At 46.4% G+C, this 20,830-nt stretch overlaps 16 non-coding genes and 3 pseudogenes across 16 annotated transcripts; 5 read left to right on the top strand and 14 right to left on the bottom strand.

Annotated features, from left to right (window-relative positions):
• Positions 1-2,988: 2,988 nt before the first annotated feature.
• Positions 2,989-3,152, bottom strand: LOC135029707 (U1 spliceosomal RNA). Its single transcript, XR_010225807.1, has one exon. It is a non-coding gene; the product is annotated as a U1 spliceosomal RNA (small nuclear RNA).
• Positions 3,153-3,844: 692 nt separating this feature from the next.
• On the bottom strand, positions 3,845-3,986 carry LOC135029561 (U1 spliceosomal RNA; annotated as a pseudogene).
• A 152-nt stretch (positions 3,987-4,138) lies between these two features.
• On the bottom strand, positions 4,139-4,302 carry LOC135029656 (U1 spliceosomal RNA). Its single transcript, XR_010225757.1, has one exon. It is a non-coding gene; the product is annotated as a U1 spliceosomal RNA (small nuclear RNA).
• A 692-nt stretch (positions 4,303-4,994) lies between these two features.
• On the bottom strand, positions 4,995-5,136 carry LOC135029562 (U1 spliceosomal RNA; annotated as a pseudogene).
• Positions 5,137-5,288: 152 nt separating this feature from the next.
• LOC135029678 (U1 spliceosomal RNA) lies at positions 5,289-5,452 on the bottom strand. The gene has a single exon (XR_010225779.1). It is a non-coding gene; the product is annotated as a U1 spliceosomal RNA (small nuclear RNA).
• A 6,744-nt stretch (positions 5,453-12,196) lies between these two features.
• Positions 12,197-12,312, bottom strand: LOC135029672 (U5 spliceosomal RNA). The gene has a single exon (XR_010225773.1). It is a non-coding gene; the product is annotated as a U5 spliceosomal RNA (small nuclear RNA).
• Positions 12,313-12,587: 275 nt separating this feature from the next.
• On the bottom strand, positions 12,588-12,703 carry LOC135029642 (U5 spliceosomal RNA). Its single transcript, XR_010225743.1, has one exon. It is a non-coding gene; the product is annotated as a U5 spliceosomal RNA (small nuclear RNA).
• Positions 12,704-12,977: 274 nt separating this feature from the next.
• Positions 12,978-13,093, bottom strand: LOC135029660 (U5 spliceosomal RNA). Its single transcript, XR_010225761.1, has one exon. It is a non-coding gene; the product is annotated as a U5 spliceosomal RNA (small nuclear RNA).
• Positions 13,094-13,368: 275 nt separating this feature from the next.
• LOC135029650 (U5 spliceosomal RNA) lies at positions 13,369-13,484 on the bottom strand. The gene has a single exon (XR_010225751.1). It is a non-coding gene; the product is annotated as a U5 spliceosomal RNA (small nuclear RNA).
• A 274-nt stretch (positions 13,485-13,758) lies between these two features.
• Positions 13,759-13,874, bottom strand: LOC135029661 (U5 spliceosomal RNA). Its single transcript, XR_010225762.1, has one exon. It is a non-coding gene; the product is annotated as a U5 spliceosomal RNA (small nuclear RNA).
• A 275-nt stretch (positions 13,875-14,149) lies between these two features.
• On the bottom strand, positions 14,150-14,265 carry LOC135029651 (U5 spliceosomal RNA). The gene has a single exon (XR_010225752.1). It is a non-coding gene; the product is annotated as a U5 spliceosomal RNA (small nuclear RNA).
• Positions 14,266-14,539: 274 nt separating this feature from the next.
• Positions 14,540-14,655, bottom strand: LOC135029648 (U5 spliceosomal RNA). Its single transcript, XR_010225749.1, has one exon. It is a non-coding gene; the product is annotated as a U5 spliceosomal RNA (small nuclear RNA).
• Positions 14,656-14,919: 264 nt separating this feature from the next.
• Positions 14,920-15,035, bottom strand: LOC135029664 (U5 spliceosomal RNA). The gene has a single exon (XR_010225765.1). It is a non-coding gene; the product is annotated as a U5 spliceosomal RNA (small nuclear RNA).
• Positions 15,036-15,305: 270 nt separating this feature from the next.
• On the bottom strand, positions 15,306-15,421 carry LOC135029658 (U5 spliceosomal RNA). The gene has a single exon (XR_010225759.1). It is a non-coding gene; the product is annotated as a U5 spliceosomal RNA (small nuclear RNA).
• Positions 15,422-15,565: 144 nt separating this feature from the next.
• LOC135029629 (U1 spliceosomal RNA) lies at positions 15,566-15,693 on the top strand (annotated as a pseudogene).
• A 593-nt stretch (positions 15,694-16,286) lies between these two features.
• LOC135029493 (U1 spliceosomal RNA) lies at positions 16,287-16,450 on the top strand. Its single transcript, XR_010225620.1, has one exon. It is a non-coding gene; the product is annotated as a U1 spliceosomal RNA (small nuclear RNA).
• A 152-nt stretch (positions 16,451-16,602) lies between these two features.
• Positions 16,603-16,765, top strand: LOC135029556 (U1 spliceosomal RNA). The gene has a single exon (XR_010225678.1). It is a non-coding gene; the product is annotated as a U1 spliceosomal RNA (small nuclear RNA).
• A 675-nt stretch (positions 16,766-17,440) lies between these two features.
• Positions 17,441-17,604, top strand: LOC135029519 (U1 spliceosomal RNA). Its single transcript, XR_010225645.1, has one exon. It is a non-coding gene; the product is annotated as a U1 spliceosomal RNA (small nuclear RNA).
• Positions 17,605-17,756: 152 nt separating this feature from the next.
• On the top strand, positions 17,757-17,919 carry LOC135029594 (U1 spliceosomal RNA). The gene has a single exon (XR_010225708.1). It is a non-coding gene; the product is annotated as a U1 spliceosomal RNA (small nuclear RNA).
• The last annotated feature ends 2,911 nt before the right edge of the window (positions 17,920-20,830 follow it).

Here is a 20,830-nt window from a genome sequence, read left to right on the forward strand (position 1 = left end):
TCATCCAAGCGCCGCAAAAGGCCGCCATGCCCTGCATAACCCTTTTCTCTTTTCATATGCAGATGAGGGTTCCAGCCAACTTTGGCCCACTGCTTGGATGACATCACTGTATGCAAATTCGTCTCCTGCAGACCTTCCCCCAGGAATGCTTGCACTAGTTATTGCATATGGTTTGATATTTGATGGTGCTTCAGTATTAGGCAGCCTTCCGCCCTCCCATGTTCATCTGAAAAAATGTGGTCTCCCTGCAGTTGTTGTCCCCAGACGAGAGTTCCCTTGTGCTTCCTCAGTTGAATCTCCTTAACTTGACGGGGGAGGGGCTTGCCCGAGCAGCCACCCTCCCCAGCCCTATCCCAACTCATACTTATTTTGCATATGAGATCTCTATATCATGAAGATTGTTATCACAGGGTGAAGTTCATCCATTATATTTTAAAATAGGAAGGTTCAAATTACATATTTGAATTGCATCTATGTGCTGGATTCAAATGTCCCCCCCCCCTTCCTTTCTCAATTGTGCCCGTCAGCAGCTATTCTAAGGTTGCTGCCAATGGGTGTGACACATTAATTTCTTCTGTGGGGTACACTGGACTCCACAAGGATTCACATTGGGGTGTAGAGTAGGATCTTGATCTGAGGCACCAACCGGCTCAAAGCTTTTGACTGTTCCCAAGATGCTCAGCGCATTCTCCTCTATAACCCCGCTTCCATGAACAGGGAGCTCAGTTTGTAGTTGGTGCCTTCAGTAGCAGGCCACTTAACAGGGGCCTGCCTCAGGCAGCCTATTCTTAGCTATTAATTTTGACAAGAAAATAAGAACTTTTTTTATGAGAATCTACAAGGGCTGCAGCAGGCTAGGTCTAATAGACATCTTTACTGCAGCTTCATCACTCCCAGCGGCGCTTTATACTCCCGTGCCCTGGTTGCTGGGTCACTGCAGCGGAGGCTCCGGTTTCTTCCTAAGGTCAGTCACACACGCACCGCCCTTCCGGATCACGAGGCCGCTGATGAAGGGGAGCGTGGCCGTAGGGGGTGGACCGTGTGCGCACTGGCGTGGACACTGATTACTGGGCAGCCGCTCCACGAGCCACCAGGTACAGTTAAGGAGCACAGGTCTGGGGTTTTTTCTCCCATATTAAACCAATTTTGTACTGCCCGCAGCGCATTGTGATAGGTAATAGGGCCTGATTCAGGTTGGATTGCAATCACAGTAAGCGATCCAACTGCAAAAATTGCTAAGAGCATACGCATGTGCCTGCATTTTCTGCGGCACCCCGCAGAGAATGCGATCGCCTCTGCCTGTCAATCGGGGCAGGGGGGGAGAGGGGGGTCAGCAACACTCCATTTCCAAGTCAGGGATGGAGCGGTGCGGGGGCAAGGCTTCAAAATGGGGTCTGCAACGGAGGAGACACAGGGGGCGTGGTCACAGCGGCTGTATGACATCACATTCAGCCGCTGTGATCACAAAAATGGTGGCGGCTTCCTGCGCGCACATACAGTCTGCACCAGCAGGAGGCTACACCATTTTTTATGATCACGCTGAACTGCAATGCGACTGCAATTACAGATTGGTCAAGAAGGGAGGCGTCATGCTGGGTGGCCATGTCCTGTCACTGTGCAGGAGCCAGCACCGCTCACACACTAGTCCCCGGGTGCAGCCCCCAACCCCCGGGACACCCGGAGCAACAAAATGTAGATTCAGGCCACCAGGCCACGCCCCTACCTATGAAACCATGCCTCCTTTTTACCATTGCGCTGCTTATCTGCGCGCACTGCATTACAATCTCCTTCGCCACCTCTCTGGGTGTCACCAGTGATAGTGACACCTCTGCCATGCTTGTAGCAGCTGGTCCTAAGATCTACGCCTCAAGCCCTGAGTGTTTGCCCTTGTGACTTGTTGATCATCATAGCGAAGCAGATGCTTACAGAAAACTGCAGGGGCTTAGATTGAAAATAAAAAAATATATGGGTATAAGGTAGAGAGGAGCGGGTTCGGTTCTCCGAGAACCGAATTCCCCACGAACTCCACGTGGTTTACACTGGTCCGAGGCAGGCTCGGTTGTTCCCGCCTGACTCGGAAAACCTGAACAAGGGAAAATGTCATCATCCCGCTGTCGGATTCTCGCGAGATTCGGATTTCATATAAAGAGCTGCGCGTTGCCGCCATTTTTACTCGTGCATTGAAGAGGGAGCGGAGAGGACGTGGCTATGTTCTCTCAGTGGAAATCTCAATATCAGTGCTCAGTATCAGTGGTTACTTATTGCTGCTCAGTAATACTAGTAGTGTGTCTCTCCTGCTCAGTGTCAGTTCTCAGTAGTATCCTCATCAGTGCTCAGTATCACTGCTCATTGTCTTGTGCTGCATTGTGGTGCTCAGCATACTACAGTACATTACTAATAGTCCAGTGCTGCATCTTGCTGCTCAGTGTCAGTTCTAGTATCCTCATCAGTGCTCACTATCACTGCTCATTACATTGTGGTGTTCTGTATACTACAGTAACATAGTAATATAGTAACATATAGTAATATAGTTTTTGAGGTTGAAAAGAGGCAAATTGCCCATCGTGTTCAACCTGTTTTAAGTTGTGATGATTCTACATACTTGCTGAATAATGTTTTATGACTAGTTAACTACTACAACTCATGTTACCCCCGGATTAACCATGTTGATATTTTAAGTATTATAACCTTGGATAGCTTTTTCATTCAGAAATGTATCCATTCCTTTTTTAAATCCAATTACAGAGTCCGCCATTACCACCTTCCCTGGCAGGGAATTCCACATCCTGATTGCCCTAACAGTGAAGATCATAGTATCTCACCTGGCAGGTAAGTAGGAGTTGGGCTAGAGCTGTGGAGGATTGCTGCTTGGGCACCCCCTGTCAAGTGAAGGAGATCCAACTGAGGCAGCACAAGGGAACTCTCGAAAGAAGAACAAGGCTAGAGGAAGATCTGAGACAAAGAAATCTGACTTTTACCAGAGCTGACCAGAGGAAAGCACAAACACAGTCCCCCACTACCACAAATAATGCAGTCGAGTTTCCCACATTTGGGGAAATCACAGGGGTCAGCATACCCAGAATGCAATGAATGAACCTCACCCTGGGAGAACAATCTTCATGACCAAGGTATCTCCTATGCAAAATAAGTATGATTTGGGATAGGGCTGGGGAGGGCCGCTGCTCAGGCACATCTCTGTCAAGTAAAGGAGATTCAACTGAGGCAGCACAAGGGAACTCTCATCTGGGGACAACAACTGCAGGGAGAACACATATTTTCAGATGAACATGGGAGGGCAGAAGGCTGCCTAAAACTGAAGCACCCCCAAACAACGAACCAAATGCAACTACTAGTGCAAGCATTCCTGGGGGAAGGCCTGCAGCAGATGGATTTGCATATGGTGATGTCATCCAAGCAGTGGGTCAAAGTTGGCTTCAACCCTCGTCTGCATATGAAAAGAAAAAAGGGGTGTGCAGGGCATGGCGGCCTTTTGCGGCGCTTGGATGACCCCTAGTTCGCATTAAACACTTCCACCCTCCTTCGGTGTGGGGCTCATGTTGGCTATGCCCCAGCCCCTGAAGCATTCAAGCTGATTTCTTGCAGCAGCTGGGCACTGTAACAGCTCCAGAGCTGCTCTGTAAAGCAAGTAAAAGGGTGTGGGCCCTGCAGCACTACCTGTAGTTTGCATTGTGCGTTGGAAGGCACAAAGTAAGCAGATGGGAGAAGTCAGGATAGTGCACAAGGGTATAGAAGGGAGGGGCTCAAGAAAAAAGAAGTGGAAACAGACAGCAAACTAGGCTGGAGAGAGACCTGAGACAAAGAGATCTGAATTATATGAGAGCCGACCAGGGGAAACACAAATTATGCAGTCAAGTTTCCCACATTTGGGGAAATCGCAGGGGCAGCACACCCAGAGTGCAATGGGTGAGCCTTGCCCTGGGAGAAGCATCTTCATGATCATAGTATCTCACCTGGCAGGTAAGTAGGAGTTGGGCTAGAGCTGGGGAGGGTCGCTGCTCGGGCACCCCCCTGTCAAGTGAAGGAGATCCAACTGAGGCAGCACAAGGGAACTCTCGAAAGAAGAACAAGGCTAGAGGAAGATCTGAGACAAAGAAATCTGACTTTTACCAGAGCTGACCAGAGGAAAGCACAAACACAGTCCCCCACTACCACAAATAATGCAGTTGAGTTTCCCACATTTGGGGAAATCACAGGGGTCAGCATACCCAGAATGCAATGAATGAACCTAACCCTGGGAGAACAATCTTCATGACCATGGTATCTCCTATGCAAAATAAGTATGATTTGGGATAGGGCTGGGGAGGGCCGCTGCTCAGGCACATCTCTGTCAAGTAAAGGAGATTCAACTGAGGCAGCACAAGGGAACTCTCATCTGGGGACAACAACTGCAGGGAGAACACATATTTTCAGATGAACATGGGAGGGCAGAAGGCTGCCTAATACTGAAGCACCCCCAAACAACAAACCAAATGCAACAACTAGTGCAAGCATTCCTGGGGGAAGGCCTGCAGCAGATGGATTTGAATATGGTGATGTCATCCAAGCAGTGGGTCAAAGTTGGCTTCAACCCTCGTCTGCATATGAAAAGAATAAAGGGGTGTGCAGGGCATGGCGGCCTTTTGCGGCGCTTGGATGACCCCTAGTTCGCATTAAACACCTCCACCCTCCTTCGGTGTGGGGCTCATGTTGGCTATGCCCCAGCCCCTGAAGCATTCAAGCTGATTTCTTGCAGCAGCTGGGCACTGTAACAGCTCCAGAGCTGCTCTGTAAAGCAAGTAAAAGGGTGTGGGCCCTGCAGCACTACCTGTAGTTTGTATTGTGCGTTGGAAGGCACAAAGTAAGCAGATGGGAGAAGTCAGGATAGTGCACAAGGGTATAGAAGGGAGGGGCTCAAGAAAAAAGAAGTGGAAACAGACAGCAAACTAGGCTGGAGAGAGACCTGAGACAAAGAGATCTGAATTATATGAGAGCCGACCAGGGGAAACACAAATTATGCAGTCAAGTTTCCCACATTTGGGGAAATCGCAGGGGCAGCACACCCAGAGTGCAATGGGTGAGCCTTGCCCTGGGAGAAGCATCTTCATGATCATAGTATCTCACCTGGCAGGTAAGTAGGAGTTGGGCTAGAGCTGGGGAGGGTCGCTGCTCGGGCACCCCCCTGTCAAGTGAAGGAGATCCAACTGAGGCAGCACAAGGGAACTCTCGAAAGAAGAACAAGGCTAGAGGAAGATCTGAGACAAAGAAATCTGACTTTTACCAGAGCTGACCAGAGGAAAGCACAAACACAGTCCCCCACTACCACAAATAATGCAGTTGAGTTTCCCACATTTGGGGAAATCACAGGGGTCAGCATACCCAGAATGCAATGAATTAACCTAACCCTGGGAGAACAATCTTCATGACCATGGTATCTCCTATGCAAAATAAGTATGATTTGGGATAGGGCTGGGGAGGGCCGCTGCTCAGGCACATCTCTGTCAAGTAAAGGAGATTCAACTGAGGCAGCACAAGGGAACTCTCATCTGGGGACAACAACTGCAGGGAGAACACATATTTTCAGATGAACATGGGAGGGCAGAAGGCTGCCTAATACTGAAGCACCCCCAAACAACAAACCAAATGCAACAACTAGTGCAAGCATTCCTGGGGGAAGGCCTGCCGCAGATGGATTTGCATATGGTGATGTCATCCAAGCAGTGGGTCAAAGTTGGTTCAAACACCTTTGCAAAGTTCTATAAGTTTGATACCCTGGCTGAGGAGGACCTCCTGTTTGCTCAATCGGTGCTGCAAAGTCATCCACACTCTCCTGCCCGTTTGGGAGCTTTGGTATAATCCCCATGGTCCTTACGGAGTCCCCAGCATCCTCTAGGACGTAAGAGAAAATAAGATTTTAAACCTACCGGTAAATCTTTTTCTCGTAGTCCGTAGAGGATGCTGGGTGCCCGTCCCAAGTGCGGTCTACTTCTGCAAGACTTGTATATAGTTATTGCTTACATAAGGGTTATATGTTAGTTTTCATCGGTCTTGGACTGATGCTATGTTGTTTTCATACTGTTAACTGGGTAGTATATCACAAGTTATACGGTGTGATTGGTGTGGCTGGTATGAATCTTGACCTTGGATTAACAAAAATCCTTTCCTCGTACTGTCCGTCTCCTCTGGGCACAGTTTCTCTAACTGAGGTATGGAGGAGGGGCATAGAGGGAGGAGCCAGTGCACACCCAGATCTAAAGTCTTTCTTAAAGTGCCCATGTCTGCTGCGGAGCCCGTCTATCCCCCATGGTCCTTACGGAGTCCCCATCATCCTCTACGGACTACGAGAAAAAAAAATTACCGGTAGGTTTAAAATGTTATTTTTTTCTCTGCAACCCACTGCTAAATTGTGCTTCCTAGCTGTTTTTTATAAAATCACTTAATTAAATCTAACTCTGATTACGTCAGAGAAGGCCAGGTACCCTACACCATAAGAGGGGGTTTGAAATTTTGACTTGTCTACTTAAAGATCACCAAAATCTGATGACAAGGTCAATTACATCCCTGGGTGGGATTGAACCACCAACCTTTTGGTTAATAGCCCATGTAAGTGCAAGAAATCCTGAAGCACTCACTCATCATGGGAAAGTACCAATGTGTTTCTTACAAAAATTCTCCAGATTATTGACTTTTTAAAGTTTTTCTAGGAAACGTTCTAGATGAATGCTTATTAGCCTTTGTCAGTATTGACTTTCGCAAGGTGTCTCTGTGGCGCAATCGGTTAGCATGTTTGGCTATTAACCAAAAGGTTGGTGGTTCAATCCCACCCAGGGATGTAATTGACCTTGTAATCAGATTTTGGTGATCTTTAAGTAGACAAGTCAAAATTTCAAAAACCCCCCTTATGGTGTAGGGTACCTGGCCTTCTCTGATGTAATCAGAGTTAGATTTGATTAAGTGATTTTATAAAAAAACAGCTAGGAAGCACAATTTAGCAGTGAGTTGCAGAGAAAAAAAATTATGCTGGCAGAAAAGTCCAATTGAGTGATTAAACAGCTCTTCATTTTCTGATTTTATGTTTATGCTAACAAATTTGCTCTCTGAAAAGTGTCCACAAAGCCAAGTCTCTGATTAACACCTTTGTAGGAATGTTTTTTCACCTATTACTGAATTAAACTTGCTTCATTGGAAAGGCATCAAAGATGCATCCTCATTTCAATGTCTACTGAAATAATACAGGTTGACACCAGGAAACGTCACTGCATCCTTGCTGCTTCCTCATGGGGAAGTCTGTTTAATGTGAAAACAAGGTGATATCTAATCAGCACACAGGTAAGGAATTAAGAAAATCTTTCTTTATGGGTGAAGATGTTTCTCACAAATTGTTGTCCCAATGCATCATTGAAATTCAAGATGGAAAATGATTTTCATATATCACTTGTACATTTTGCATTGCTCTTCTGGTGACAATGTAGTTTGTTTTTGTCAATTACCATTTCAGTAATAGGGTAAAGAAAATTAAGTGGATTTTTTAAAGAAAACAATGCTGTCAATATACTATTAAAACAAATTAAAATGATAAAAGTTATTGTACTTTAAGTAAAAATAAAAGTGCCAAAATATCAATCCCAGTTTTTGATTACTTTAATTATAAAAAAAAAAATGCACATAGCAGAGGATAGTTTCGATCAATCGACCTCTGGGTTATGGGCCCAGCATGCTTCCATTGCACTACTCTGCTGCTCATGGAAATGTCAGAGATCCTGAAGACTAAATTGATTAAAGGCCTTAAAGTACTGGACTATAAGGAAAGACTTACTAGGCTGAATATTTATACACTAGAAAAGAGGTGCCTAAGAGGAGATATTATTAATATCTTCAAATATGTAAAGATACATAACAAAGAGTTATCAGAGGAATTATTTATTAAAAGAACACGTGGTCACTCGCTGCGACTGGAGGAAAGTTCAGAACGCAATGGAGGAAAGGTTTCTTCACTGTTAGGGCAATCAGGATGTGGAATTCCCTGCCAGGGAAGGTGGTAATGGCGGACTCTGTAATTGGATTTAAAAAAGGAATGGATACATTTCTGAATGAAAAAGCTATCCAAGGTTATAATACTTAAAATATCAACATGGTTAATCCGGGGGTAACATGAGTTATAGTAGCTAACTAGTCATAAAACATTATTCAGCAAGTATGTAGAATCATCACAACTTAAAACAGGTTGAACACGATGGGCAATTTGCCTCTATTCAACCTCAAAAACTATGTTACTATATTACTATGTTATTGTAGTATACAGAACACCACAATGCAATGAGCAGTGATAGTGAGCACTGATGAGGATACTAGAACTGACACTGAGCAGCAAGATGCAGCACTGGACTATTAGTAATGTACTGTATTATGCTGAGCAACACAATGCAGCACAAGACAATGAACAGTGATACTGAGCACTGATGAGGATACTACTGAGAACTGACACTGAGCAGGAGAGACACACTACTAGTATTACTGAGCAGCAATAAGTAACCACTGATACTGAGCACTGATATTGAGATTTCCACTGAGAGAACATAGCCACGTCCTCTCCGCTCTCTCTTCAATGCACGAGTAAAAATGGCAGCAACGCGCAGCTCTTTATATGGAATCCGAATCTCGCGAGAATCCGACAGCGGGATGATGACATTTTCCCTTGTTCAGGTTTTCCGAGTCAGGCGGGAACAACCGAGCCTGCCTCGGACCAGTGTAAACCACGTGGAGTTCGTGGGGAATTCGGTTCTCGGAGAACCGAACCCGCTCCTCTCTACCTTATACCCTATCAATTTTTTTTATTTTCAATCTAAGCGCCTGCAGTTTTCTGTAAGCATCTGCTTCGCTATGATGATCAACAAGTCACAAGGGCAAACACTCAGGGTTTGAGGCGTAGATCTTAGGACCAGCTGCTACAAGCATGGCAGAGGTGTCACTATCACTGGTGACACCCAGAGAGGTGGCGAGGGAGATTGTAATGCAGTGCGCGCAGATAAGCAGTGCAATGGTAAAAAGGAGGCATGGTTTCATAGGTAGGGGCGTGGCCTGGTGGCCTGAATCTACATTTTGTTGCTCCGGGTGTCCCGGGGGTTGGGGGCTGCACCCGGGGACTAGTGTGTGAGCGGTGCTGGCTCCTGCAAAGTGACAGGGCATGGCCACCCAGCATGACGCCTCCCTTCTTGACCATGCTGTAATTGCAGTCGCACTGCAGTTCAGCGTGATCATAAAAAATGGTGTAGGCTCCTGCTGGTGCAGACTGTATGTGCGCGCAGGAAGCCGCCACCATTTTTGTGATGACAGCGGCTGAATGTGATGTCATACAGTCGCTGTGACCACGCCCCCTGTGTCTCCTCCGTTGCAGACCCCATTTTGAAGCCTTGCCCCCGCACCGCTCCATCCCTGACTTGGAAATGGAGTGTTGCTGACCCACCTCTCCCCCCCTTCCCCGCCCCGATTGACAGGCAGAGGCGATCACATTCTCTGCGGGGTGCCGCAGAAAATGCAGGCACATGCGTATGCTCTTAGCAATTTTTGCAGTTGGATCGCTTATTGTGATTGCAATCCAACCTGAATCAGGCCCTATTACCTATCACAATGCGCTGCGGGCAGTACAAAATTGGGTTAATATAGGAGAAAAACCCCCAGACCTGTGCTCCTTAACTGTACCTGGTGGCTAGTGGAGCGGCTGCCCAGTAATCAGTGTCCACCGCAGTGCGCACACGGCCCACCCCCTACGGCCTCGCTCCCCTTCAGCAGCGGCCTCGTGATCCGGAAGGGTGGTGTGTGTGTGACTGACCTTAGGATGAAACCGGAGCCTCCGCTGCAGTGACCCAGCAACCAGGGCACGGGAGTATACAGCGCCGCTGGGAGTGATGAAGCTGCAGTAAAGATGTCTATTAGACCTAGCCTGCTGCAGCCCTTGTAGATTCTCATAAAACAAGTTCTTCTTTTCTTGTCAAAATTAATAGCTAAGAATAGGCTGCCTGAGGCAGGCCCCTGTTAATTGGCCTGCTACTGAAGGCACCAACTACAAACTGAGCTCCCTGTTCATGGAAGCGGGGTTATAGAGGAGAATGCACTGAGCTTCTTGGGAACAGTCAAAAGCTTTGAGCCGGTTGGTGCCTCAGATCAAGATCCTACTCTACACCCCAATGTGAATCCTTGTGGAGTCCAGTGTACCCCACAGAAGTAATTAATGTGTCACACCCATTGGCAGCAACCTTAGAATAGCTGCTGACGGGCACAATTGAGAAAGGAAGGGGGGGGGGACATTTGAATCCAGCACATAGATGCAATTCAAATATGTAATTCGTACCTTCCTATTTTAAAATATAATGGATGAACCTCACCCTGTGAGAACAATCTTCATGATCAAGAGATCTCATATGCAAAATAAATATGAGTTGGGATAGGGCTGGGGAGGGCTGCTCGGGCAGCACCTCCCCCGTCAAGTTAAGGAGATTCAACTGAGGAAGCACAAGGGAACTCTCGTCTGGGGACAACAACTGCAGGGAGACCACATCTTTTCAGATGAACATGGGAGGGCGGAAGGCTGCCTAATACTGAAGCACCATATGCAACAACTAGTACAAGCATTCCTGGGGGAAGGTCTGCAGCAGACGGATTTGCATACGGTGATGTTATCCAAGCAGTGGGCCAAAGTTGACTGGAACCCTCATCTGCATATGAAAAGAGAAAAGGGGCATGCAGGGCATGGCGGCCTTTTGCAGTGCTTGGATGACCCCTAGTTCACATTAAACACCCCCACCCTCCTTTGGTGTGGGGCTCATGTTGGCCATGCCCCATCCCCTGAAGCATTCAAGCTGATTTCTTGCAGCAGCTGGGCACTGTAACAGCTCCAGAGCTGTTCTATAAGGCAAGTAAAAGGGTGTGGGCCCTGCAGCACCACCTGTAGTTCGCATTGTGCGTTGGAAGGCACAAAGTAAGCAGACGGGAGGAGAAGTCAGGATAGTGCGCAAGGGCATTCTTTTCTCTTAGTCCGTAGAGGATGCTGGGGTCACATTAAGAACCATGGGGTATAGACGGGATCCGCAAGAGACATGGGCACTTTAAGACTTTCAAAGGGTGTGAACTGGCTCCTCCCTCTATGCCCCTCCTCCAGACTCCAGTTATAGGAACTGTGCCCAGGGAGACGGACATTTCGAGGAAAGGATTTATTGTTAAACTAAGGTGAGCATCTTACCAGCTCACACCTTAAACATGCCGCAGAACGTGGCATTCAACAGAACACAAGCCAACGGCATGAACAATTGCAGCAAAAAGCTGACCAGAACCATAACACAACATGTGTATAACCACAAGTAATAACTGCAGACACAGTATGGACTGGGACGGGTGCCCAGCATCCTCTACAGACTAAGAGAAAAGGATTTACCGGTAGGTATTAAAATCCTATTTTCTCATACGACCTAGAGGATGCTGGGGTCACATTAAGAACCATGGGGTTATACCAAAGCTCTTGAACGGGTGGGAGAGTGCGTACGACTCTGCAGCACCGAATGACCCAACTTAAGGTTATCATCAGCCAAGGTATCAAACTTGTAAAACTTAGCAAAAGTGTTTACTAAATAGCTGCTCGGCAAAGTTGCAATGCCGAGACTCCCCGACCAGCTGCCAAGGATGAACCCACCTTTCTAGTAGAATGGGTCTTCACCTACTTCAGTAACGGCAATCCTGCCGTGGAACGAGCATGCTGAATCTTACCACAGATCCAGCGCATAATGGTCTGCATGGAAGCAGGACACCAAATCCTGTTGGGAGCATACAGGACAAACAGAGCCTCTGTTTTCCTAATCTGAACCGTTCTGGTGACATACATTTTCAAAGTTCTGACCACAGCCAGAGACTTTGACTCAACGAAGGTGTCAGTGGCCAAAGGCACCATGTGGAAAGATGAACCACCTTCGGCAGAAATTGTTGACGTGTCCTCAATTCTGCTCTATCTTCATGAAAGATCAAATAAAGGCTCTTGTGATACTGCATGGTTTGTACTGTTTTCCATGTGCTCCCAGACCTTTAAGCAAGTAGCATGGTCAAGAAAGTTCTGTTTGAAAAGAAACAACATTTACTGTCATTGTTATGCAAATAAACTTACATTAAAGCTAACAAGAAAGCACACTCGTTCTGTCTTTAAACTGATAAAAGAAACCCCAATAATATGGGGCATGCAAAAATTGAGATAAAACTCAGTTTTGCTCCTCTCCACGGAAATCTTTAATAAAAGGCGAAATATTTGTTAGTTCTGAAGAGAAACCAGAGCATGACCAAGATTCCACCTGTCGCCTGAGTGCCATGCCAGCAGTTCTCATTCAGCTGAAAGTGAGCACCCAATTTGAATGAAAGAAAGCAGATTTCTCACCAGGCTTCCCCTTGCTATAAACATGGTTTGTACTCTTTTCCATGTGCTCCCAGATCTTTCAAGCAATTAGTGTGGTCAAGAAAGTTCTGTTTGAAAAGAAACAAACATTTACTGTCATTTCTATGCAAATGAGCTTACATTAAAGCACACTCGTTCTATCTTTAAACCGATAAAATAAAACCCCAATAAGATGGGGCATGCAAAAATTGAGATAAAACTCAGTTTTGCTCCTCTCCACGGAAATCTTTAGTAAAAGGCGAAAGATTTGTTCGTTCTGAAGAGAAACCAGAACATGACCAAGATTCCACCTGTCGCCTGAGTGCCATGCCAGCAGTCCTCATTCAGCTCAAAGTGAGCACCCAATTTGAAAGAAAGAAAGCAGATTTCTCACCAGGCTTCCCCTTGCTATAAACATGGTTTGTACTCTTTTCCATGTGCTCCCAGATCTTTCAAGCAATTAGTATAGTCAAGAAAGTTCTGTTTGAAAAGAAACAAACATTTACTGTCATTTCTATGCAAATGAGCTTACATTAAAGCACACTCGTTCTATCTTTAAACCGATAAAAGAAACCCCAATAAGACGGAGCATGCAAAAATTGAGATAAAACTCAGTTTTGCTCCTCTCCACGGAAATCTTTAGTAAAAGGCGAAAGATCTGTTCGTTTTGAAGAGAAACCAGAGCATGACCAAGATTCCACCTGTCGCCTGAGTGCCATGCCAGCAATCCTCATTCAGCTCAAAGTGAGCACCCAATTTGAAAGAAAGAAAGCAGATTTCTCACCAGGCTTCCCCTTGCTATAAACATGGTTTGTACTCTTTTCCATGTGCTCCCAGATCTTTCAAGCAATTAGTGTGGTCAAGAAAGTTCTGTTTGAAAAGAAACAAACATTTACTGTCATTTCTATGCAAATGAGCTTACATTAAAGCACACTCGTTCTATCTTTAAACCGATAAAATAAAATCCCAATAAGATGGGGCATGCAAAAATTGAGATAAAACTCAGTTTTGCTCCTCTCCACGGAAATCTTTAGTAAAAGGCGAAAGATTTGTTCGTTCTGAAGAGAAACCAGAACATGACCAAGATTCCACCTGTCGCCTGAGTGCCATGCCAGCAGTCCTCATTCAGCTCAAAGTGAGCACCCAATTTGAAAGAAAGAAAGCAGATTTCTCACCAGGCTTCCCCTTGCTATAAACATGGTTTGTACTCTTTTCCATGTGCTCCCAAATCTTTCAAGCATTTAGTATAGTCAAGAAAGTTCTGTTTGAAAAGAAACAAACATTTACTGTCATTTCTATGCAAATGAGCTTACATTAAAGCACACTCGTTCTATCTTTAAACCGATAAAAGAAACCCCAATAAGACGGAGCATGCAAAAATTGAGATAAAACTCAGTTTTGCTCCTCTCCACGGAAATCTTTAGTAAAAGGCGAAAGATCTGTTCGTTTTGAAGAGAAACCAGAGCATGACCAAGATTCCACCTGTCGCCTGAGTGCCATGCCAGCAATCCTCATTCAGCTCAAAGTGAGCACCCAATTTGAAAGAAAGAAAGCAGATTTCTCACCAGGCTTCCCCTTGCTATAAACATGGTTTGTACTCTTTTCCATGTGCTCCCAGATCTTTCAAGCAATTAGTGTGGTCAAGAAAGTTCTGTTTGAAAAGAAACAAACATTTACTGTCATTTCTATGCAAATGAGCTTACATTAAAGCACACTCGTTCTATCTTTAAACCGATAAAATAAAATCCCAATAAGATGGGGCATGCAAAAATTGAGATAAAACTCAGTTTTGCTCCTCTCCACGGAAATCTTTAGTAAAAGGCGAAAGATTTGTTCGTTCTGAAGAGAAACCAGAACATGACCAAGATTCCACCTGTCGCCTGAGTGCCATGCCAGCAGTCCTCATTCAGCTCAAAGTGAGCACCCAATTTGAAAGAAAGAAAGCAGATTTCTCACCAGGCTTCCCCTTGCTATAAACATGGTTTGTACTCTTTTCCATGTGCTCCCAAATCTTTCAAGCATTTAGTATAGTCAAGAAAGTTCTGTTTGAAAAGAAACAAACATTTACTGTCATTTCTATGCAAATGAGCTTACATTAAAGCACACTCGTTCTATCTTTAAACCGATAAAAGAAACCCCAATAAGACGGAGCATGCAAAAATTGAGATAAAACTCAGTTTTGCTCCTCTCCACGGAAATCTTTAGTAAAAGGCGAAAGATCTGTTCGTTTTGAAGAGAAACCAGAGTATGACTAAGATTCCACCTGTCGCCTGAGTGCCATGCCAGCAGTCCTCATTCAGCGCAAAGTGAGCACCCAATTTGAAAGAAAGAAAGCAGATTTCTCACCAGGCTTCCCCTTGCTATAAGCATGGTTTGTACTCTTTTCCATGTGCTCCCAGATCTTTCAAGCAATTAGAATGGTCAAGAAAGTTCTGCTTGAAAAGAAACAGACATTTATAGTCATTGTTATGCAAATAAACTTACATTAAAGCTAACAAGAAACTGATAAAAGAAACCCCAATAATATGGGGCATGCAAAAATTGAGATAAAACTCAGTTTTGCTCCTCTCCACAGAAATCTTTAATAAAAGGCGAAAGATTTGTTCGTTCTGAAGAGAAACCAGAGCATGACCAAGATTCCACCTGTCGCCTAAATGCTGTGCCAGCAGTCCTCATTCAGATCAAAGTGAGCGCCCAACTTGAAAGTAAGCAGATTTCTCACCTGGCTTCTCCTTGCTATAAGCATGGTTTGTACTGTATTCCATGTGCTCCCAGATCTTTCAAGCAAGTAGCATGGTCAAGAAAGTTCTGTTTGAAAAGAAACAAACATTTACTGTCATTTCTATGCAAATGAGCTTACATTAAAGCACACTCATTCTATCTTTAAACCGATAAAAGAAACCCCAAAAAGATGGGGCATGCAAAAATTGAGATAAAACTCGGTTTTGCTCCTCTCCACGGAAATCTTTAATAAAAGGCGAAAGATTTGTTCGTTCTGAAGAGAAACCAGAGCATGACCAAGATTTTTATCTGAAAATATGTGTTCTCCCTGCAGTTGTTGTCCCCAGATGAGAGTTCCCTTGTGCTGCCTCAGTTGAATCTCCTTTACTTGACAGAGATGTGCCTGAGCAGCGGCCCTCCCCAGCCCTATCCCAAATCATACTTATTTTGCATAGGAGATACCATGGTCATGAAGATTGTTCTCCCAGGGTGAGGTTCATTCATTGCATTCTGGGTATGCTGACCCCTGTGATTTTCCCAAATGTGGGAAACTCGCTTTTATACCCTTGTGCACTATCCTGACTTCTCCTCCTGTATGCTTACTTTGTGCCTTCCAATGCACAATGCAAACTACAGGTAGTGCTGCAGGGCCCACACCCTTTTACTTGCCTTACAGAGCAGCTCTGGAGCTGATACAGTGCCAAGCTGCTGCAAGAAATCAGCTTGAATGCTTCAGGGGATGGGGCATGGCCAACATGAGCCCCACACCGAAGGAGGGTGGGGGTGTTTAATGCGAACTAAGGGTCATCCAAGCGCCGCAAAAGGCCGCCATGCCCTGCATACCCCTTTTCTCTTTTCATATGCAGATGAGGGTTCCAGCCAACTTTGGCCCACTGCTTGGATGACATCACCGTATGCAAATCCGTCTTCTGCAGAACTTCCCCCAGGAATGCTTGCACTAGTTGTTGCATTTGGTTTGTTGTTTGGGGGTGCTTCAGTATTAGGCAGCCTTCTGCCCTCCCATGTTCATCTGAAAATATGTGTTCTCCCTGCAGTTGTTGTCCCCAGATGAGAGTTCCCTTGTGCTGCCTCAGTTGAATCTCCTTTACTTGACAGAGATGTGCATGAGCAGCGGCCCTCCCCAGCCCTATCCCATATCATACTTATTTTGCATAGGAGATACCATGGTCATGAAGATTGTTCTCCCAGGGTGAGGTTCATTCATTGCATTTTGGGTATGCTGACCCCTGTGATTTACCCAAATGTGGGAAACTCGACTGCATTATTTGTGGTAGTGGGGGACTGTGTTTGTGCTTTCCTCTGGTCAGCTCTGTTAAAACTCAGATTTCTTTGTCTCAGATTTTCCTCTAGCCTTGTTCTTCTTTCGAGAATTCCCTTGTGCTGCCTCAGGTGGATCTCCTTCACTTGACAGGGGGGTGCCCGAGCAGCGACCCTCCCCAGCTCTAGCCCAACTCCTACTTACCTGCCAGGTGAGATACTATGATCAGGAAGGTGCTTCTCCCAGGGCAAGGCTCACCCATTGCACTCTGGGTGTGCTGCTCCTACGATTTCCCCAAATGTGGGACACTTGACTGCATAATTTGTGTTTCCTCTGGTCGGCTCTCGTATAATTCAGATCTCTTTGTCTCAGGTCTTTCTCCAGCCTAGTTTGCTGTCTGTTTCCACTTCTTTTATCTTGAGCCCCTCCCTTCTATACCCTTGTGCACTATCCTGACTTCTCCTCCCGTCTGCTTACTTTGTGCCTTCCAATGCACAATGCAAACTACAGGTAGTGCTGCAGGGCCCACACAATCTTTTACTTGCCTTAAAGAGCAGCTCTGGAGCTGTTACAGTGCCCAGCTGCTGCAAGAAATCAGCTTGAATGCTTCAGGGGATGGGGCATGGCCAACATGAGCCCCACACCAAAGGTGGGTGGGGGTGTTTAATGCGAACTAGGGGTAATCCAAGCACCGCAAAAGGCCGCCATGCCCTGCACGCCCCTTTTCTCTTTTCATATGCAGATGAGGGTTGAAGCCAACTTTGACCCACTGCTTGGATGACATCACCATATGCAAATCCATCTGCTGCAGGCCTTGCCCCAGGAATGCTTGCACTAGTTGTTGCATTTGGTTTGTTGTTTGGGGGTGCTTCAGTATTAGGCAGCCTTCTGCCCTCCCATGTTCATCTGAAAATATGTGTTCTCCCTGCAGTTGTTGTCCCCAGATGAGAGTTCCCTTGTGCTGCCTCAGTTGAATCTCCTTTACTTGACAGAGATGTGCCTGAGCAGCGGCCCTCCCAGCCCTATCCCAAATCATACTTATTTTGCATAGGAGACACCATGGTCATGAAGATTGTTCACCCAGGGTGAGGTTCATTCATTGCATTCTGGGTATGCTGACCCCTGTGATTTCCCCAAATGTGGGAAACTCGCCTGCATTTTTTGTGGTAGTGGGGGACTGTGTTTGTGTTTTCCTCTGGTCAGCTCTGGTAAAAGTCAGATTTCTTTGTCTCATATATTCCTCTAGCCTTGTTCTTCTTTCGAGAGTTCCCTTGTGCTGCCTCAGTTGGATCTCCTTCACTTGACAGGGGGGTGCCCGAGCAGTGACCCTCCCCAGCTCTAGCCCAACTCCTACTTACCTGCCAGGTGAGATACTATGATCATGAAGGTGCTTCTCCCAGGGCAAGGCTCACCCATTGCACTCTGGGTGTGCTGGTCCTGTGATTTCCCCAAATGTGGGAAACTTGATTGCATAATTTGTGTTTCCCCTGGTCGGCTCTCGTATAATTCAGATCTCTTTGTCTCAGGTCTCTCTCCAGCCTAGTTAGCTGTCTGTTTCCACTTCTCTTTTCTGGAGCCACTCCCTTCTATGCCCTTGCGCACTATCCTGACTTCTCCCGTCTGCTTACTTTGTGCCTTCCAACGCACAATGCGAACTACAGGTAGTGCTGCAGGGCCCACACCCTTTTAGTTGCCTTACAGAGCAGCTCTGGAGCTGTTACAGTGCCCAGCTGCTGCAAGAAATCAGCTTGAATGCTTCAGGGGCTGGGGCATAGCCAACATGAGCCCCACACCAAAGGAGGGTGGGGGTGTTTAATGCGAACTAGGGGTCATCCAAGCACCGCAAAAGGCCGCCATGCCCTGCATGCCCCTTTTCTCTTTTCATATGCAGATGAGGGTTCCAGCCAACTTTGGCCCACTGCTTGGATGACATCACCGTATGCAAATCCGTCTGCTGCAGACCTTCCCCCAGGAATGCTTGTACTAGTTGTTGCATATGGTTTGATATTTGATGGTGCTTCAGTATTAGGCAGCCTTCCGCCCTCCCATGTTCATCTGAAAAGATGTGGTCTCCCTGCAGTTGTTGTCCCCAGACGAGAGTTCCCTTGTGCTTCCTCAGTTGAATCTCCTTAACTTGATGGGGGAGGGGCTGCCCGAGCAGCCACCCTCCCCAGCCCTATCCCAACTCATACTTATTTTGCATATGAGATCTCTTGATCATGAAGATTGTTCTCACAGGGTGAAGTTCATCCATTATATTTTAAAATAGGAAGGTACAAATTACATATTTGAATTGCATCTATGTGCTGGATTCAAATGTCCCCCCCCCCCTTCCTTTCTCAATTGTGCCCATCAGCAGCTATTCTAAGGTTGCTGCCAATGGGTGTGACACATTAATTTCTTCTGTGGGGTACACAGGACTCCACAAGGATTCACATTGGGGTGTAGAGTAGGATCTTGATCTGAGGCACCAACCGACTCAAAGCTTTTGACTGTTCCCAAGATGCTCAGCGCATCCTCCTCTATAACCCCGCTTCCATGAACAGGGAGCTCAGTTTGTAGTTGGTGCCTTCAGTAGCAGGCCACTTAACAGGGGCCTGCCTCAGGAAGCCAATTCTTAGCTATTCATTTTGACAAGAAAAGAAGAACTTGTTTTATGAGAATCTACAAGGGCTGCAGCAGGCTAGGTCTAATAGACATCTTTACTGCAGCTTCATCACTCCCAGCGGCGCTGTATACTCCCGTGCCCTGGTTGCTGGGTCACTGCAGCGGAGGCTCCGGTTTCTTCCTAAGGTCAGTCACACACACACCGCCCTTCCGGATCACGAGGCCGCTGATGAAGGGGAGCGTGGCCGTAGGGGGTGGACCGTGTGCGCACTGGCGTGGACACTGATTACTGGGCAGCCGCTCCACTAGCCACCAGGTACAGTTAAGGAGCACAGGTCTGGGGGTTTTTCTCCTATATTAAACCAATTTTGTACTGCCCGCAGCGCATTGTGATAGGTAATAGGGCCTGATTCAGGTTGGATTGCAATCACAATAAGTGATCCAACTGCAAAAATTGCTAAGAGCATACGCATGTGCCTGCATTTTCTGCGGCACCCCGCAGAGAATGCGATCGCCTCTGCCTGTCAATCGGGGCAGGGGGGGAGAGGGGGGTCAGCAACACTCCATTTCCAAGTCAGGGATGGAGCGGTGCGGGGGCAAGGCTTCAAAATGGGGTCTGCAATGGAGGAGACACAGGGGGCGTGGTCACAGCAGCTGTATGACATCACATTCAGCCGCTGTGATCACAAAAATGGTGGCGGCTTCCTGCGCGCACATACAGTCTGCACCAGCAGGAGGCTACACCATTTTTTATGATCACGCTGAACTGCAGTGCGACTGCAATTACAGCATGGTCAAGAAGGGAGGCGTCATGCTGGGTGGCCATAAGAGATGAGCGGGTTCGGTTCCTCGGAATCCGAACCCGCCCGAACTTCACCCTTTTTTGCTCGGGTCCGAGCAGACTCGGATCCTCTCGCCTTGCTCGGTTAACCCGAGCGCGCCCGAACGTCATCATCCCGCTGTCGGATTCTCACGAGACTTGGATTCTATATAAGGAGCCGCGCGTCGCCGCCATTTTCACACGTGCATTGAGATTGATAGGGAGAGGACGTGGCTGGCGTCCTCTCCGTTTAGATTAGAAGATAGAGACGAGTGACATTTGATTTACTACTAATTTGGGGAGCAGTTGAACTTGTCAGGAGTACTCAGTAGTGCAGAGTTTTGCTGATAGTGACCACCAGTTTTATTATTTATAATCCGTTCTCTGCCTGAAAAAAAACGATACACATACCATATCTGTGCTCAGCCTCAGTGTGCTGCATGATATATCATCTATGTATATCTGACTGTGCTGAGTGCTCACTGCTCACACAGCTTAATTGTGGGGGAGACTGGGGAGCAGTTATAGCAGGAGTACAGTGCACACTTTTGCTGCCAGTGTGACCACCAGTATATTGTCTGCCTGAAAAAGTTAAACACTCCTGTGGTGTTTTTTTTTTATTCTATAAATGCATTCTGCTGACAGTGTCCAGCAGGTCCGTCATACATATATTATATAAATATTTACCTGCAGTAGTGTTATATTTTTTTTTTCATCTTTATCATCTCTATATTAGCAGACGCAGTACGGTAGTCCACGGCTGTGGCTATCTCTGTGTCGTCAGTGCTCGTCCATAATTGTATACCTACCTACCTGTGGTGGTTTTTTTTTTTCTATCTTCTTCATACTAGTAGTTTAGGAGTCTACTGACAGTGTCCACCAGGTCCATCATTATATTATATACCTACAGTAGTAATATATTTATTATATTATCTATACTAGCAGACGCAGTACGGTAGTCCACGGCTGTGGCTATCTCTGTGTCGTCAGTGCTCGT

This window comes from Pseudophryne corroboree, unplaced genomic scaffold, assembly GCF_028390025.1.
Source record: "Pseudophryne corroboree isolate aPseCor3 unplaced genomic scaffold, aPseCor3.hap2 scaffold_490, whole genome shotgun sequence".
Lineage (NCBI taxonomy): Eukaryota > Metazoa > Chordata > Amphibia > Anura > Myobatrachidae > Pseudophryne > Pseudophryne corroboree.